Source organism: Phoxinus phoxinus (genome assembly GCF_949152265.1).
Source record: "Phoxinus phoxinus genome assembly, chromosome: 15".
NCBI classification, from domain to species: domain Eukaryota; kingdom Metazoa; phylum Chordata; class Actinopteri; order Cypriniformes; family Leuciscidae; genus Phoxinus; species Phoxinus phoxinus.
Window position 1 is genome coordinate 22,469,618 of NC_136890.1, and position 18,139 is coordinate 22,487,756.

Here is an 18,139-nt window from a genome sequence, read left to right on the forward strand (position 1 = left end):
TAAGACGAAAACTGCATCTGTGGTTAAAAAGCTATAGGCTGGCCCACACAATTTTTTTTTATTTTAATCTTTTAAAATGTGAGAGACCACATTGCGATTAAAAAAAAAATCTGATTTGACCTATGAGACCAAGACAGCAAACCACACACTAACAGATTTCATTCAAAAGAGTCCTGTCTGTGAACACAGGAAATCATAAAAATATGTCACAGTCAAACGTGACTTTAGAGTAAACAAACATGGCAAAACGAAGAGCATGAAGAAATGGCGATACTAGTGTTTGGACTGCTTTTTACAGAAAATTTGCAGGAAAAAAAAGAAAAAGGTTTGGATGAAGTTGTGTAATGCTTCCATCTTTCGTCAGCTGTTTTTTCTGATTGGGTATCGTTTCGTTTCATGTGACAATCTATAGAGTGCATGCGCGTTTGTCCTCAGGGTTCTCCCCACACAACAGGATTTTTGAACATAAAATTCAACATGTTACATATTTACGATTTTAGATCGGTGTGGTCCGATATTCTTCCGAACAGATTAAATCACTCTTAACACACATCACACCACAGGAAAATCTGTAAAACCATCAAGATAATCGGGACTTTACTTGCAAAGGATTGTCGGAAGGGGAGAATTGGGCCCGATTATCTTGTAGTGTGCGAGTGCCTTAAGGCAGGGCTCAGACTACAGGAGTTTTTAAATCTAAATCCGATTTTGGATCTCCCTGGTTGCATTACACACATAAGGAGAATCTTCACAGATTTTCTTCTTTCAAATCGCTAACTTGCACACACTATCGCGCCGCATCACACACTGCAAAATATTCTCAGGATTATCAGGCCAGATTTAACACCTCACGCGATTTCACGGGGCAGTGGATCTAAACAAAATGGATACTGTGTCGCAGCAACTTGCTGTATCAATACTTATTCTTTGTAGCGAGAAAAAACAGTTGTGTTGTTGTCACATTTTGACCAGCCGTTACTGCATCTCCGTTGTCCACTGGACTCATACAGCTGCTTGTTGTTTCGAGGTCGCCATTTCAAAAAAGTCCCGTCACTTCCGTCTCCTTGTAGACTTGTTTCTCATTGGCTATTGTGGAAGTACTGAGGTAATCATAGTCGTAATCATCCCGATATAAAATCCTAAATATCAAACATGTTTGATATTGTCGGGGCGGCCCCGGTGCGTCTGCAAGCAGATCGGGAGGTTTAAGATTTGATCTGTAAACGCCTCACATTTACAGATAATCTAAGTTGAACAACGGACCCGACCAATGCCCTGGATGCGATTTTTCCTCCGAATGTCGGGAGGGATAAATCAGGCATAAATCGGCATTAAACTCCTGTAGTCTGAGCCCGGCATAAGACACCTGTGTAAACTTGAGGAGAACTGACTTCATACATTTAAAAAAATCACTTTGAGACCACTTGGCTTAGTAATCGCAAATATGGCTAAGCATTACTTTTTGCAATGCCATGTGGTTTAATATTTTATCTCTAATAAGTGTCCAAATAAGTTTTGGGGTCACTGTATTTCTCTATAGTGAACATAAATGTACTTATGTAAAACCTCACAATTATCAATAACTAAAACCCTTGAACTAACATGGTTTAACTGTAAAAAAAAATGTAAACGCCAGTATAAAAAAATGGTGCAAGCAAGGGATTTTAGTATGGACTGCACAGCTTCTAGGTAAGTCAGTGTACAGTGTATACTACGATTGGCAAGAAGATTAATATTTCATTAAGGCCTGTCAACAATACCAAAATAAAGGCAGATCCAGTGAACCCCTTAGGGCAAGATGCTTCTCAATCGATTTCAGACCTTCTTTCCTCATCTCCCTCAATAACTGTTCAATAATTGATGAGACACAATCCACATGGATCCCAGAATTCCACTGTCAAGTCGTTCAAGCGGCAGGTTGGTTTTGAATGACTTCAACGGGTTGGTCAAAATTCTACACCACTAAAACAAACCATCTTTATATCAGGGTCATCTGCTTTCAGAGCAAGAAAAAAATAAAATAACAAAAACATCTTAATGCAAATATGGCAGAGAAACAACATAGAAGAGACATTAAGTACAAGGGCCAAGGTAACAGACAAGATAATTGCATAAATGTCTTCATGTGGTGCATTTAATGGTTCTAACTAAATTGCACATGAGCACATAAACTGAGTTACTAATCAATTCCTTATTCATCATCTCTGTCTTAGCATAAAAAAAATCATTCTTACGTTTCCAAAACAAGGATGCAAAAGAAATACTGTTTTTAATATTTCAATTGCTGCAAGCAAAAAACATGAAGTTCAAAACAGCTTAAAAATCATATCCACTAAGAGCGTTTTCATGTTTTGCGCAGGATCTCAAGCATTGACGTTTGAAACCAACGTTTCAGAAACCCCCAAATGTCGTACAGCCAGGGCACTATTTCAGATAAAGTTCACAGACACTTTGCAAATCAATCAAAGAACTGATTAAAGGTCCAAATAAACCACACATTAAATAATTTTAGCCTTTTTTATAATGCCTGACCTGTCTTGAACTGTGTACCAACTACAAAAAAAGCTAAAAAATAAGCAACTCTTTGAAGTAGTAGCCTAAATAAAAAATATATCCATATGCTATAAGCAAAGCTTAGTATTAGAAATCTGCAAATAGGCTATAGGGACTAAGATAACTTTATCTGATATTATTTTAGATCTGTTATGCTTTTACCTTATGATCCATAATGCATTGCTTTTTCAGTTAGTGCTCCGAATGAATAATACATTGAGCCAGTGAACATATATTGTGAATTTAGAAATGTCACCTCGTGGTCCTCAAAAGTTGCCTACTGACTGAGTTTGTTTTAACAGAAAACTGACAATTCCTGAGCAACTTTGGCGTGTGGGTGTAAAGTGGACAATGAAGGCTGATGTGGGAATCTCATGGCATCTTGAAGACTAAGGACCCTGTGGACCCCTGAGCCTGAGACAATGGCAGTAGCCTAAGCTGTTCACCAAGACACTGTAAGACTTGGTGAAAATGAAATACAAAAACGAAAGATATAAGGCACTTGAAAACTTATTAGTCCGATTTTGTAAGTTCCTCAGGGAAGTGATCCTTTTTTTAAGGGGTTCCTATAGGTGCTCTCAGTATTGATCAGTGAAACCTCACATATCTTTTCATTTTATGCATATGCGTTCTCTGTGTCAGATGCATTTTTGGTGGATCATTGCGTGATGATGCCCTAAAAGACAAGTGATGTACTTAGGCACCTCACTGTTTGAGACAAATATGTGACATAACGTAAACAAAGAAATATAATATGAGAAAATTAACAAACCGTAGCAACAGTCAAACAAACATACTGGTCAATGTTTCATTCTTTAAGGAGCCACTTACTTCTTGTCCAGGTAACTTAAGATGGAAGATGTTACATTCCGTGGCACACAGCTGTCCGATACGGGGGGAAGACAGTCACAAAACACACATAAACGCGTCAATGTCCATTTGTTTGTAGTCTTTTAAGTTCTTTCTTCGTTGTTTCTCAGTTGCCAAAGTTTCTAATCACCGCAGTTAAAGTACTAGCTAGCGCTTAGAAACCGGTTACCCTTTGAGAATTACGCGGAGCTCAAAAAAACAAACTTTCCCATTTCCATTCGCACTGTCATTTTCACAATATCATAAGGGGCAAATCCGTTAGTATTCCAGAGTCAGACGTGCTCCCTCTCTGTACGAGTCCAGTCAAGTGTTTGCAGGTGTCGGCTGTGCTGTGTGCTGTACCTCGCCCTCTCTCCACTACCTCCCTATTAAAACCAGCCAGCCGTGTCAGTGTTAACCAGCTCCCTGCCAGCACTCAACTGCACGGAGCCCCCGCTGCCTGATTGAGGCGCTGAATGAGGGATTGTCATCTAGCTAATAAACCAGGCCTCTTAGTTAATCTTACAAAGAGGGAATCATTAATTATAAGCTAGTACATGGAGTTCCCAATACCGAGTCTTATTAACTTAGAATTATTGGCCTTGGTGTCAGGTTGCACGGGTTATAAAATAAACCTCCTAGTCTGGTGAGGCCTCATATTTAATTCTCTCTGATGTGAAACAGAGCGGGTTTCTGTCAGCGGATCTGACATACTGGTGATAATAGTCTTATCTTCTAACGCCAGATATGCTGAAATGAATATAACTCAGAAAAGATTAACATTTACCCAGTCATTTGGGTCTAAAATGATGTCAAGATAAATTCTGTTGTTTCTAGCGCACTAGAGTATTTTGAAAACATAACCTGACAGAATAAGCTGCATTATTGGTGGTTTTACCTCTGACTGTGGAAGTAATGTTGGTGTTTAATGTAGCTTACATGAGCGTTATGGGCTGATTCGAGCAATTCCTCTGTCAACAATGAACGTGAAATTGCTGTGTGATGTAGGCTACAATCTCAGCCGATCCAGATATTTTGTATACATGCTTAGCTGATTTTAGACCAAAGATTGTACAGTGGCAGCAGGAATAACAAGCGGAACTGCAGGAATACAAAACCAACAAAATGTGTTGGTCAGATAAAGGTACAATATGTAAGAATTTTGTAATAAAATATCAAAAAATCACTTGCACAGTGTGATATATTTCCTGCAGTTGTGTACTTACAATTTCGCAAAGATTTTTAATTTTAGAGAAATACTTATTTTAAATAATTGGACGGAATCCCTGTTCACTTATGAGGTAATATCCGCGTTATCCCTGGTTTCCGCCTTTTTTTTACTGTCTATGGTTTCCGCTTGTTGCCATAGTAACCATGGCGACAGATGTGAACAACTGCATAACGTCTAGCTGCAAGCTGTTGTTGTTTCGTTCAAACATTATGGACCATGGCAAGCAGACTTTGGGAAAAAAGGAGAACTAAAACAAGGATCAAAATCAGCGTGGCGTTTTCGAGATGCCGAGAGCTCCACGTCCTTGACAAACTTCGACTTGACAGAGCTCTTACATGTACTTTATTTGACAGGTGAGCAAATGTACATAAAACTAATGAATGTTATATAGCTCAACATGATGAAATGTTAGATTATGATCAGTATGTTATTCTAATGTTGATCTAGCTTACTGCTAGTCTCATATAGCCAACAAACTAACACATATTCATATGCCAATAAAAGTTGAATCTGAATCTGACATAGAATAACATCATAACTTTCAACACACTCAAATGCAGTTTAGTGTGATAGTGTAGACCAAGTCAAACAGCGCTGCGTTACCTCACAAGTTTAATTAGTCTAATAAACTGACCTGTGAGTAGTAATTCAGCACTTGGGTATTTCGGTAGAATTAAATGTCCTTATTCCTTTATATCCGCGGGACTCGTATGATTTGTTTGTTTTTTGTTTTTTGAATGTTCAAAATTTTACTTGAGATTTACAGCATGGAATTCATGTTGATATGCATCTTCAAAAACCTTCAATTCAATTGAATTTATCCGAAACATTCACAGAGAATCACAGAAATCTTCAGATAAAAGATACTTCTCCAGCTATGGAGCGTCCAGTAACAAATATATACAGCAATTAAAAGTATCTAAACAGAAACAGATTCATTTTTAATAGCCCTTAATACGCTACAGAAGGATGATCAGGAAGAACTCAAAAGTGGAGCAGAACACATGCTAAATCCAGGATAGTAAACGGAGTCTCCAGCATACGAGGTGAAGTTGGGATGAGAATTTGACTGGCAGTAAACCGGGTAGCTCACAGGGCTCAGTACTGGAAGTCCATAAGTCGTGGGACAGAAATGGGGTGTTGGGATGTTGGTTCACAGTGCAAGCTGGTTTTCATGGAGGCTGTCGGGACAGACTGCAGGTTGGAGCTGGGCATTGTTGGGAATGGCATGCTCAGGGAGGGCAGGTGTGTTGAAATCTCTGGAGGCTGGGTAGGAAACAAAGTGTGTGCGTGAGTAAGATGCTGAGTAAGATGGGAAGGAGAAGGTGCTTTGGTGGTTGGATAGGACACTGGTACTATGGTTGAAAGCTGTGTTGTGGCGTCACTCGAAGGAGGTACAGGTGATTTGCAAGAAGAGATGACTGTCTTGACCTCCACCTTTTTTTTTCTTCCCTTCAACTTTCACAGCTTCCCCATCCGAATGTTTCATTGCTGATGGTGACGTCGCCTTCTGACACTTGAAGCGCTTTTGGCGATGCATGTAGCAGCCGTTTTCGAACATGTTACCGTTTTCGGGGTGCAGGGCCCAGTACGAGCCTTTCCCTGGCGAGTCTGGCGATCTCGGGACGCGCACGAAGCAGTCGTTGAACAACAGGGAATGGCGGATGGAGTTTTGCCATCGCTGTTGATTCTGTCTGTAATACGGGAAGAGTTGTCGGATCCAGTCGTAGATCTCGTTCAGAGTCAGTCTCTTGGCTGGCGACAGCTGGATTGTCATGCTGATTAGAGAAATGTAGGAATACGGCGGTTTGGCATGGCTTAAGGTCCGTCTGTAAACTGATTTCAGTGCTGGAAACTCAGGTTCATTGGAGTTGCTTTGAGCGTACCCTTTGGGGTTTTGTGGAGGCAGTATCCCCACTGGGCTTTCAAGCCTCCCGGTGTTTCTCGCAGCCACTGAATCACACGATGGGCCGTAATTCTGGAAGTGATGCTCTCGGGGGGAATATCCTCTGGGGCCCAACAGCAGACTGTCTGCTCCATAATACACCGTCCGCCTTTTTCTATCTCATGACAGAGGGGCATTTGGGGGCGCGACTGCTGTTCTCAGTTGTTCTTTTTCCCCAAATGGACACCGTTCGTAATAATTCGGCCCTTTCAAGTTGGAACTCCGCTTTCGTGTTTCGGATTCCAAAACGCCCCTCTGGTTATGAGCCCGTGCTGGCCGATTGTAAGTCACACACGAGTGTCAAAGCACGAGACATTCAATACAATCACAGAGTCAATCAATTAACTGCAGCGAGACCACACACACACACACACACACACACACACACACTGGCGCAGACACGATGAAAGCACACTATTAACCCCTCATCCATAAACATTATTAGATCCATCGGCTTGACGACTGCGTCATCAACCTACGCCTTGTTATTGTAAGAGGTTAGTTGCCCCTAGCACCGAAAAAAAATACAAATTGTATCTTTAAGGACTAAAATGTAAGAGATTATTACTTCATAATGTCACTTCTGTAAATTGTAACAGATACAATCAGGTGGGGTTTTGCACTTGAAATGCCTAACTTCTAATTTGATTAGTTCCCACGATATCAAAATTGACAATTCTTCCCTTCCCTCTTCAAACATCTCTTTATGGCGTGTTTTTACTGGCACGAGGGCAAGACAAAATGTCACTCACATGATCACAGCAATAGCAAACCACAACAGTCCAATCAACTCCCGATGGACAAAATCAAGTCCCGCCCTACATTTGTTTCCTTGCTCGAGGAGCCTTTTTTAAACATAGGGAAGAAAAGACGATTGCAACTTTCGTTTCATGCAGACTCAAAAAAGGTAGCACTTGTTGAAAATTTTTGTCAATCTAAAATTCGTATGCAGTGTTATTTTAGTATTATTTATTTAGGATACTAGTAGCTATTTATCAATATCTTGAATTAGCTTTTATTTTTTTGATTAGGTTTAATTTTAATTTTAGTTTAAGATTTAGGCTAGTCATTTTGTTGTGTTTGTTATTTTTAGGGTAGGCTATTTACACAGCAACGATGTACTAAAAACGTAAGTTTTTTTTTTCTTCCACGTGGGCCTACAGATGACAATGCTGTCAAAATGACCCTGTATTATGTATGCCAGGCCAGTAGTTGGCGAAGTCACTTTGTAAAGAAAAACTATGCGCCTATTGACTGAACATGAAAAACGAATGCGCATGACATCACCATTTTCAAAAAAAAATTAGTTTACACAGAGATGATAATGATATCGTTTTCAAAACTTGCACTTTGATACCCAAAAAGCTGTTGTCAAATAAACGCCCAAAATGCATTACTATTTTTCCGTTTTTAGGTGAAAGTGGTGTCGTGTAAAACTAAAGCTCCCTTAGTTTCAGTTAATGATAACATCACTGCTTGTATTTTACTTTACTATAAATATTTAGTCAATCTAGCACTTGTTTTTTGTATTAAGAGATGTCAAGGGCCCTAACAATAGCCCAACTGTCACCAGGAAAATACCTGTATATGTTGAGAGGGACACATCCCCCTCAGTATTCCAATTAGTGGTCGATTCATGTTTTTTTTTTTCTTTGGTCCATCATTTTAGAATATTTGGTTACATTCTTACCTGCACTTCTAAATGTAAGCGCTGTCCCTCCAGTGGTTGTGCTACTCCGTGTATGTTGTTACAATATCCAACCACAATAGCTAACAGGTTTTTGGCACATCACAGTTGAGGGGTAAGAGAGCGGAAAGAGGTGGCAGAGAGAGAGAGAAAGACACTGAGGGGGATCTGACCCTTTACACAGACGGGGCAGTGTTGTCATTGTGCCCGGTGTCTTCATGCAGGAATAGGGTAAAAAGCGCTCTGGGAATTCCTGAGATTCCTGAGAATCCAGCTTTGCTGGCCCACAACGAAAGGAGCAGGGTGACCAGGAAAAGGATTAAAGACAGCATTCACATCATGGCATTCTCAAATTCCTCTCCTACGTGCATATGTGTGTGTCCATGTGTGTGTGTCTGCCTTGTATGCTCCCAAAACAAATCCAATGTCTCTGTTTGGTCCTTTGAGCGGGGGTCACCCTGTTCTCCAATGTAGCCCAAGACCCTTCACCTCCCCAAGTCAGTCATAAGCCTACACGTCTCACACAGCCTATTCAATCCCTCACGCCTGTAGATGCTCACGATTTTACTGACAGGCCTGCTGCAGGGCTCCTCCACCTGCTGGGAGGATGAATCGATCGCTCTGGTTTGTTTTCACAAGGAGAAAATGATTTTGGACGGCCTATGCAGGGGTTCAGAGAATGCAGGCAGTTGTGTGGAATTGAACTGGGAGGTCATTTCGACAATGACAAACCGCTAGTTGTTTTGAAGTCTTTTTGACAGGAAAGTAAGGTTGTAAACGTGCAGCAAATCTCAAAATAGTTTTTTTTTTTGTTTTGTTTGTTTTTTACAATTGGCCATTTGTTTTAAGTTTGTTTCAAGTCTTCAGACCAATTTGCTTTTGCATTATTTGTTGCACTTTAAAAAAGGATTTCCTCTAATTTTGGAACTGTGAAAGTTCTTTCCTGTGAGAGTGAGATGTGTCTTGGATTTATGACCACTAACCATTGTATTACCTTACCTAGCCTTATATTAGCTTATTAGCATATATTATATGTATTAGCATATGCAACTTTTGACAGAGGATTGGCTCCCACTGATGAGTTCTGAGCCTCTCAAGGTTTTTCTCCAATACCTCATCACTGATTATTTTTTTCTTGAAACAGTCACCTCTGGCTTCTTGAATGATATATTTGACCATATAGGCTATTGACCATTTTCTGTAAAGCTGCATTAAAAAAAAATGTGTGAAAAGCGCTATACAATAGCCTAAAAAATAGCCTATAGCCTAAATGTGAATCAAGTTGGGTTTATGCCAAAAGTCATATTTGGTCCAGGTAATTGGAGTAACAAGCTCAGGTGAGCGAATTAAATAAATGTTGGGCCTCATTCACTTGTTTTGTACATGTGTGGGCAGATAAAGTTTTCATGCATCACTTTCATATTTGCATTTTTTGTGTGTCCTTGTAGTTTCAGTTGATAGTTTTTTTTTTTTTAATTTAGATGCATTTTCATGAACATATTGATGAATCATGCATGATGTTTGCCTTAAAATGTTTGCACACAGATTGTGACTGAGAACACTTTGAGTCATGACGCAGGTCTCAGAACAGATGAAACTGCACTCTATAGTGCTATGTTTGCTTTGGTGTTGAACAGGATGAGAAAGTATCAGTAAAGAGTGAAGGGTAATTTCCCACTCAGGGCACTGTCACTATAGGATATCCTCTGACCACCCAATCTGATGTAGCTGGAACACCATGCACATTGGACAGCATGCACACAGGATCTTTTGGTCACCTGTTTTTAATTTTTTGTTAATGTTTTTAGCCCATATTTTGGTTGTCTTTATATCTAAAAGTCCCCAAAAGACTTAGGGATTGGTTTTATACATGTGCCATTCATCTTTTGCGTCCAAAGAGAGTTTGCGACTTGCTGGAGACTTACTCTAATCTAGTTCCAGGTTTGCTCATGAGACTTACGTATTCGTTCTGAACTTTTCCAGTGGTGTTTCCAGGATCCTTGCTTTGCTTTGGCAGCTACCATGGAAATATATCCCGATCCAAAACCTGCAAGGAAGAGCATGGCAGGACCCAATGTTTACAAGAATATTTTGTCCTGCCATCCCTATTGTGCACTACAGTCACAGATGAATATAATATTTTACAGAATGTGTTAGCTTGACATCACTTGGCTTTGCAAAAGCATTCTAAATGTTCCCAAGGCACAATCATACAAACAATACCAATGAGAATGTGTGAGCTTCAGTATAAATTAAATTTAGTTTTGCTCTCTAAAACAGAATGATGAAGTGAATTTAAAGCAATATGAAGTGAATTAAATTCATATTCTGTGTCTTTGGATATGTATTACGCATGACCCACAGAGTTTTGCAAGGGTCGTTTTTTTCCAACGGATATGAACAATTTCCCATATCAGACAACAGGAGAACAGAGAACGGGAAAAAGGTCAGAGAGAGTCAACAAGACCCACCTGTAACTGTCAGCTTTTCCCAGGAGAAGCCTCTTTCCATTCTCTCTGGCCAATGAGAGCCTCTGATTATATCAGTGAGATCCGTAGTGAGAAATTCTGGTTCTGCTGGGATCACCAAGAGTCAAAGCATAAAGATCACAACCCCTCAGAGAGGGGAACATGTGAAATCCAATTATCAGTTCAAAGATTCAGACAGTTACCCAAGGAATCAACTATTTAACTGAAGGGGGAAAAATGTAACACCTGAAGTTAGTTAGTATCCTTGGTGAGAAAAAGCACAAAACAAATCCCATCTCTTTCCAACAATATCACGGAACCCCTTTTTATTTTATTAAAAGACAAATACAAAAAAGTGGATGAACTCTCAAGAATTTGACCTCCGGTCAAAGAGATATGAGTTTCTGTTTCTAATAAAACCCCAAGCTCTGATAATCCATAACGGAGGCCTTAGTCTAAACTAATACCTTATATCTAATCTAACATAATTTTAGAGAAGTGATGTGGCAGACACTCTCTATACTGTTGAACGTTATCCGCATGCGTCATACTGATTTCTTAATATCTCCTATACACCAGAGCACTGTGTAAAGATACTCAAGACATGGGAAATCATACTATTTATTTTGCTAAGAAAGACATGAAAGAAAAAAAGAAAGAAAACCCAAAAAATTCAAAATGGGTTTGAATGAGAACATTCATTTTGTCTGCCAGATAAAATTGTGTTAAAGTTATTATTTCAATAATGTTGTGTTGATGTAATTGTTTTTGCCATGTTGTTTGTCAGACATTTGCTATTGATAGCAAGCTCTGAGCTAGTAGTCTCGGAAAAAGAGGACATCAAAAATGCTTGTTAAAACAAGATTTTTTAACAAGTGTGCAGAGTCCATAACATCCAACAAACAAACACCAATTACAGCCACATATTTAAGGAAAGAAATACCCAATACATTACTCAGACAAACACATCACAAGGGGAAATAATGCAGTAAATTATAAAACAGTATTTTCAAGATTTATTATTATATTATTGTAGTATAGCAGTATAGTAGTACTTGTAGTAGTATAGTCCCAGATTAAATTAATCTTCCAATTTACACATTCCATTTCGCACGATTGCATTTGCATGCAATAAGTGATACAAATGGTCTACATCGGGCGTGTCCGTGCAGTGAATGCTGTCTTTTACACGTCAAAGCAAAGATTACCTCAATAATAAATCTTTCCTCAGTCAAAAGTAGCTCAAGTACATCAGAAATTAAATGTACTTGAGGCCCGAAGCATCATTAGAGCGTCATTTGTTATAATGGAATGGATTCTTTCACAAACCCAACACTCCGCTCGCGTCCGCTGTAGACAGGCCGTTAGCTTCTTTCAATAAATAAGGTTATCAAGTAGCAATAAAGATAGAAATAGTGTTTTAAGGATTAGTATTTAGCATCTGAATGGGTAAGAAATCCTTTAACCGTAATTGTGTACATCTAGCATAGCCTAAAATGGTAAACTTGTCACAAGAGCGTCAGTGTGGAACCCCACATAAAATGATAGCGATGCTCTCAGTATCTGGACGAACATCTTCCCACCTGTTTTTAGCCCTGATGGAGGACTGAAGTTATTTATGAATGTATGTTTTAAAGCTGCTTTACACAAAGTCAGACTGGCGCCGAACCAGACAGATACTACCAAAGGATACACACAACTGCACAGATTTTTTTTTTGTCTGGGAAAGAAAGGGATTGTGTCTTGTTGTAGAAAAACATCTAAAAGGATTTTCTCTGCCTCTGTTATCTTTCCATGATGTTAATCTCTTCTGTATGAAAGGCATCTTTATATGAAAAGCTCAAAGCAACAGGATCAATTTCTGTTCTTAACAGGAACGAGATCTAAATAAATCTAGACAATTTATTTTAATTAACAATTTAATGAACAATGTTGGAACTAATTCGATTTTTTTTTAATGTTCCAATATAAATACTTAAAAGGGAAGCTATATAATTTACAGTAGTATAGTCAGAATACTCTGCCAGGGCTCTATGAATTTCACTGGAGTTTCTGTGCCTTTCTTTGTCGTCTAGGTTTAAAACCCTGTGTTTTTCTCTTTCACACTCTCCTCGCTGACTTCTCAGAGAGGATTTCTGGGGAACGAGGGGCTTTTGACAACCGACCCAATAGGGATGCTCTAACTCTTTCTCTCTCGCTCTGCATCTCTCCGTAGTCCCGTTTGAATGGTGGGACGGGAAGAGGATTGGGGGGGATGGGTGAATGGGGGGCAGGGGGTGGACTATAGGCTCTATTTTTCCATGGACTCCATCCATCTCAACCGCATACTTCTGTCAGGTCCAGGGAGATGAGGCTAATTATCCTGCTATTCATCTTCTCTCTCTTCATCCTAATCTCTCCATCCCTCCCTCCCACTCTCCTTGTATTTCGCTGTATATGCATACATGTATGTGTGTGTGTTCCCACATTTCGCCATGAGTGCCTGAGCATGAATGTGTGTTTTCATGCATGTAAGATTGTTTATACGGAAGCTGTTCGTATCATGATCTCTGCTTTACAAGACTTGTCTCATTTAAAGTCCCATCAACAGAAACACCAGTCTGCCGGAGTCAAGGCCATTGGAAATCCCTGGACCAGAATTAAGCATGACATGTCTGCGCCTGTGTTCACATCACCAATCTAACAGGCTTAAAATCCCCTCTTCATTCGGCTTTCTCTGTGTTTGTGCGTGCGTACGCATTCGATTAACAGCAGCAGATTGTATTGTTCTGTATAATCCAGGTCTATACTGTTATAAAGTCAAAACAAACAGGTGAGAATTGGTCCGTACAGATTTCCAAGAGCATATTTGTCGTCTTTCTAGAATCTTCTCACATCTCCAGACATTTCTTCCCAGGTAATTAGATCACAGCACTTAAGCTAAAAAGAAAAAAAAATGGAGATAAGATTCCCTCTCTCGCTCCCCTCTCCCATTATAGGTTCTTCTTTCTCCCCCAGAGCTATTTGACTACTGTATCAAGACTTGAAAGTTGTGGAAAGTCCTGAGCTGTCAGGAGGCATCAGAGAGCTGCGGTGCCCTGCGGTGAGATCGTCTCTCCGCGCTGCTAAGATGGAGGCCAGCGCCCTTTCATCCTCTCCTGCAGAAAGACGCCCTTTCATTCTCTCAAAGGTAACACGTCTAACAACATCAAGGTGAGAGAGATTGCAGATGCGGCGCAGGAAATTCTGCTGTGCAACTGGGATGCTGGAAGGAACAAAGAGTTAGTGAGAAAATATCAAACACGTGGGGGATTGGTGTAATGAATTTAGATGGTCTATTTAGATACCGACGTCTGTGTTTGGGGAGAAAAGCCCAGTTTGAAGTTTCACAAACCTGAATGAATGACCAGGGCCTTTCCTGATGAGAAATTAATGAGGTCTAGCAGAGCCTATTAAAATGTGCCTCTCTGCTAAATATGATTTTCCTCTTTCAAGGTCATACAAGTAGCAGCAATTTAGATAACTGTGTACTCATGTAATTAAGCTTCGTACTGTGTAGATACAGATCAAACCCCACAGACAGCAAATCAGTGACTAACTGTAGCCTAACTGTATTAAACATGGGCCAGAACATTTTCTATATTCAGCATATTGAAAACCATAGGGATTTGGGTTACAGTAAATTGAATTGAACTTAATGGAGCTGGGCATATTGAGAAAACATTGAGTAACACGTTCACTTTGTCAATTAGTCTGAAAATGGGGTGGGGGTTCTTACAATTTGATCAGATTTATTTGTAGGACTCCTTAGGTATTAAAATATCTCTGAAAAATTAAATGATAGAGAAAGTATTTGTGTATTGTTGGCATCCCAGTGCAGAAGTGCTCAGAGTCATGGGCTTTATCCGAAATCGCATTTAGTAGGTGAAAAACAGTATGTGACAAAAGAAGTATGTCTGAATTCACAGTATTCATAAAAGAGTAGGCAAAAAGTAATTGGATGACCTACTTCCGGCGAGATTCTGAAGAGTGCATACAATGGACACTTTACTATCCCATGAGGCCATGGGAGAGGATTTGTGGATGGCAACTAATTGACGCTGATAATGACAACGTGGCGAGTGTAGTACGTCATTGCGCCTGCTGGTACGGCAGCACAGTTCCTTGATTACTACGCACGAAATAGAGTATAGTTCCTAGTCATATTGGCCTAGAAAATTTCAACTTTTCATTTTCTTTCAGTCTTAGTACACGATGTAACTACAGAAGAGTCAAGGTTTAAATAGGAAAGATATCGAAACTCTTTGGTCATTTTTTGAGAGAGATGCTAACAGACTAATCAGATTCAATGATCTATGCTAAGCTATGCTAAAAGTGCTACAGTCAGACCCGGAGATCGGCTGAATGGATTCGAAAGCGGTAAAACTCAACTGTCTAACTATAGGGGAGTTGGAAAATGAGCCTATTTCCAAAAAAAAAGTTGAGTGTTCCTTTAAGAAAAAGAAAAAAGTAGGCCTGAGTATAAAAATTACTGGAAATATTTTTTTTCCAACAAGCTGTAATTTTTTTCAAATTATACAGAAAATACTCAATTGTGCATTATATAAAATGCATGCTAACAGTTAAATTAGCCTTAGCAAGACAAAAGTGTCTGCAGTTACATTACATTTCCTTGCTATTGAAACCATAATGACAGAATTCTCGTTCTTAGTGATCAAATTTACAAAATGGTGGACAAGTGTGAGTGTGTTTACGACATTTCTTTTCTGAAAGTCCACAAGATTTCAATGCTAATATGTGTAGGTGTGGGTGTGTTGTTAGCATCAAGCATTTTTAGGAAGATGAATAGACAGACAGGCCGAGAGTGAAGCGTGGCCTTTAGCCTAATAATCCTGCTTACAATGCAAAGAGAGCCCTGAACTTACCAGAAAAACACTGCCTGCGTGTCTGCCTCCTGCTGAGACCAGAGAATATGGACGCTTGATGGTTGGTACGTCAGCACATGGGGCCCACACCAGTACAAACTCCCTCACACTTGAGTACAAAGACACAGTAAAGGGGAAAATAACAAATGTCTTTAGGATACATCTACAGGATTCTCAAGAGCACAATTGGTGGGAATATTTACCATTACTTGAAAATACGTTTAAAGTCCCCCCTGTAGTCAATAATTGTTTTCCTTAAAACTAATTTTTGATCACCAAAATGACATATTTAAAAAAAAAATTCTTTATGCCTTAAAACAGCTTGAATGTAACTCTACACCCTTGCCTCATTTAGTATATGTGGTTCTATGAATATGCAAATTAGCCCCGCCTCCACTCACTCACACCAGCTCAGAGATCCACTCATTGATGATCACACATTGACGTGATTGGTAGCAAGGTTTGTGACGTCAGAAACACCAGCGATTTCGCGCTTTTGAGGCTGTCTTTGGTTCACTGCAGTTTAATTATTAATTTGCACATGGTTCATTTAAAAGCATTAAAAACACCACATAGATATATAAACAACATTCAAAACTTGAATATCACCACAGGGGGAATTAACACCTTTTAGATGCTTTTAAATGCAATTTTCAGCCAACAATCCAGAATAATGAAGTTTTATAGTGCAGCTGCTTGCATCAGGTTGTACAGGTGCTGAGTGATTTATGGCTCTTCTCTGTGATGTGGTTTGGTTGAAGGGTTGTCATTTATGCTATTCCTTATCTCTGTCCCAGCCTGTCAAACATACCAGCCTGCTGGCTCCGTGTCGAGCATTTGCATGTCTCAGAGATGGGAAGTTGTCAGGGAGTGACGAGACAGAGTTGAAACTAAATCTACAACCCCAATTCCTTGTTGAATCTGTATGTGTTGTCAAAGAGCGATGGCTAATGAAGTGTGAGATATTCACCTTTGTTCTTTATGACTAGATGAAATAGTTTCTCTTGTGCAGTGCTTTCTGTTCACTACAATTACATGACAACACACATCACAAAACATCCTTTTTCATCAGCTCATTTTATCTTCATTCATGTATGCATACAAATTATATTAGGTGTCTGCGCTCCAATGCAATACTTCAACACCAAAATTACACAGCATATTCATATCATAACATTTGAATCTGGATTATTATTTTTTTTAGATGACACACTTTCAACCAAAATACACCTATTTTATAGTGTACAGGAAAGAGCTATAATTATTACGTTCTACTATCTCGCCTGGAAAAACGCTATAAAAGGACACTGTCCATTAATGCTGAATGTTTTCTCTGCCTGTAAAACTCTATACAGAAAGTCCCCAAAGGACATACCATCCTTTGTTTCCGCTGCAGATCTACAGCAGGTTCAGGTAATGAAAACAGCAGCGGTGTAACTGGGACTGAGACACCTGTTTGGTGCTGGAAGAGCAGGTAATAAGCACCTGACACAGAGAGAGGCAGCTGTCAGAAACAGTGAAGCTGTCCAGAGGCCACTATAATGAGGTGTGTTCTGAAGGAAATGCTCCAAGTGTAATTATGGTCCAGCTAACTCTGTAGCCTGTGGCTGTCAACTGCCTATTTTTCATCATGATACATCTGCAGGACTCAAGGCCATGGAAACAAGGGGGGAAAAAGTGTTTGAAATATGTTGTCAGATCAGAGCTGAACCAATAAAATTATCAGCGGGCATGAGGAGTCCCACTGAGACAGCTGGAAAATGTGAGCACTAAAACAAGTGTAAGATTCTTGTCTTTAGCTTACAGCGCAAACACAACAACAGTGCATTTTAGAATCAAAATGTTTTTTTATAATCAAGAAGTTATTTTTTTAAGTTGATTACATGGTTCTCAATTATTTATAGAAGTTGAAACATACATGATTCTGACCACCAATCGCACCATACAGGCGAAAATGTTAAATCTAATTTTTAGTAAATTTGGAGAGCTGTCAATACAGAGAACAACGACAAAAATCGGTGTTGCCTACACCGTGTTATCCTATTTTTTAAATTTGCACCCTATTGACTTGAATGGACACTTGAATTTTAAACCTGCTTTTATCTTATCATCCTTGATGTGTCATTACAAGTGCCCAGCCATGTTGAGTGATTCCTTCAGAGTGAACACGGGTGAATCTGACTGCAGTAGCCTAGATGTGAAAGATATAAAAATGATGTTATTTCAGCTTTTAAATTTAAAAAATAGGATTACACCGATTTTTGTCGTTCTCTGTATTGACAGCACTCCAAATTTACTAAAAATTGAGCTCAATGTCCCGAGCTTCTCACTGGTGTTGTTTACGACTTTGTGGCGGCATTCATCGTAAATATACGATCTTATACTACATGCATTGAAGGTGCACCCTTAGTTCATTTTTTAAAAAACGCGTCGAGAGACCTTGCGTTTTCCCCCATTCCACTGCCCTTGTCTCGCGTTTTTCAAAGCAAAAAAAAAAAAAAA

General features: G+C 39.4%; 1 protein-coding gene and 1 pseudogene across 3 annotated transcripts in view; both read right to left on the reverse strand.

Annotated features, from left to right (window-relative positions):
- The window catches only part of sema3gb (sema domain, immunoglobulin domain (Ig), short basic domain, secreted, (semaphorin) 3Gb), a 37,098-nt gene extending 32,998 nt beyond the window's left edge, over window positions 1-4,100 (reverse strand). The window contains exon 1 of one of the 2 annotated variants that reach the window (XM_079638251.1): window positions 3,385-4,100. The gene's annotated coding sequence lies outside the window, so the exon portion shown is untranslated. The remainder of the gene's footprint in view (window positions 1-3,384) is intronic. The other variant, XM_079638250.1, reaches the window with a different exon arrangement.
- A 1,506-nt stretch (window positions 4,101-5,606) lies between these two features.
- On the reverse strand, window positions 5,607-10,776 carry LOC307012241 (annotated as a pseudogene). The gene is made up of 4 exons: window positions 10,737-10,776; window positions 10,226-10,312; window positions 8,439-8,544; window positions 5,607-6,693 (listed from the first exon to the last, which is right to left on the reverse strand). The product of its transcript is annotated as an uncharacterized misc_RNA (transcript).
- Window positions 10,777-18,139: the final 7,363 nt, after the last annotated feature.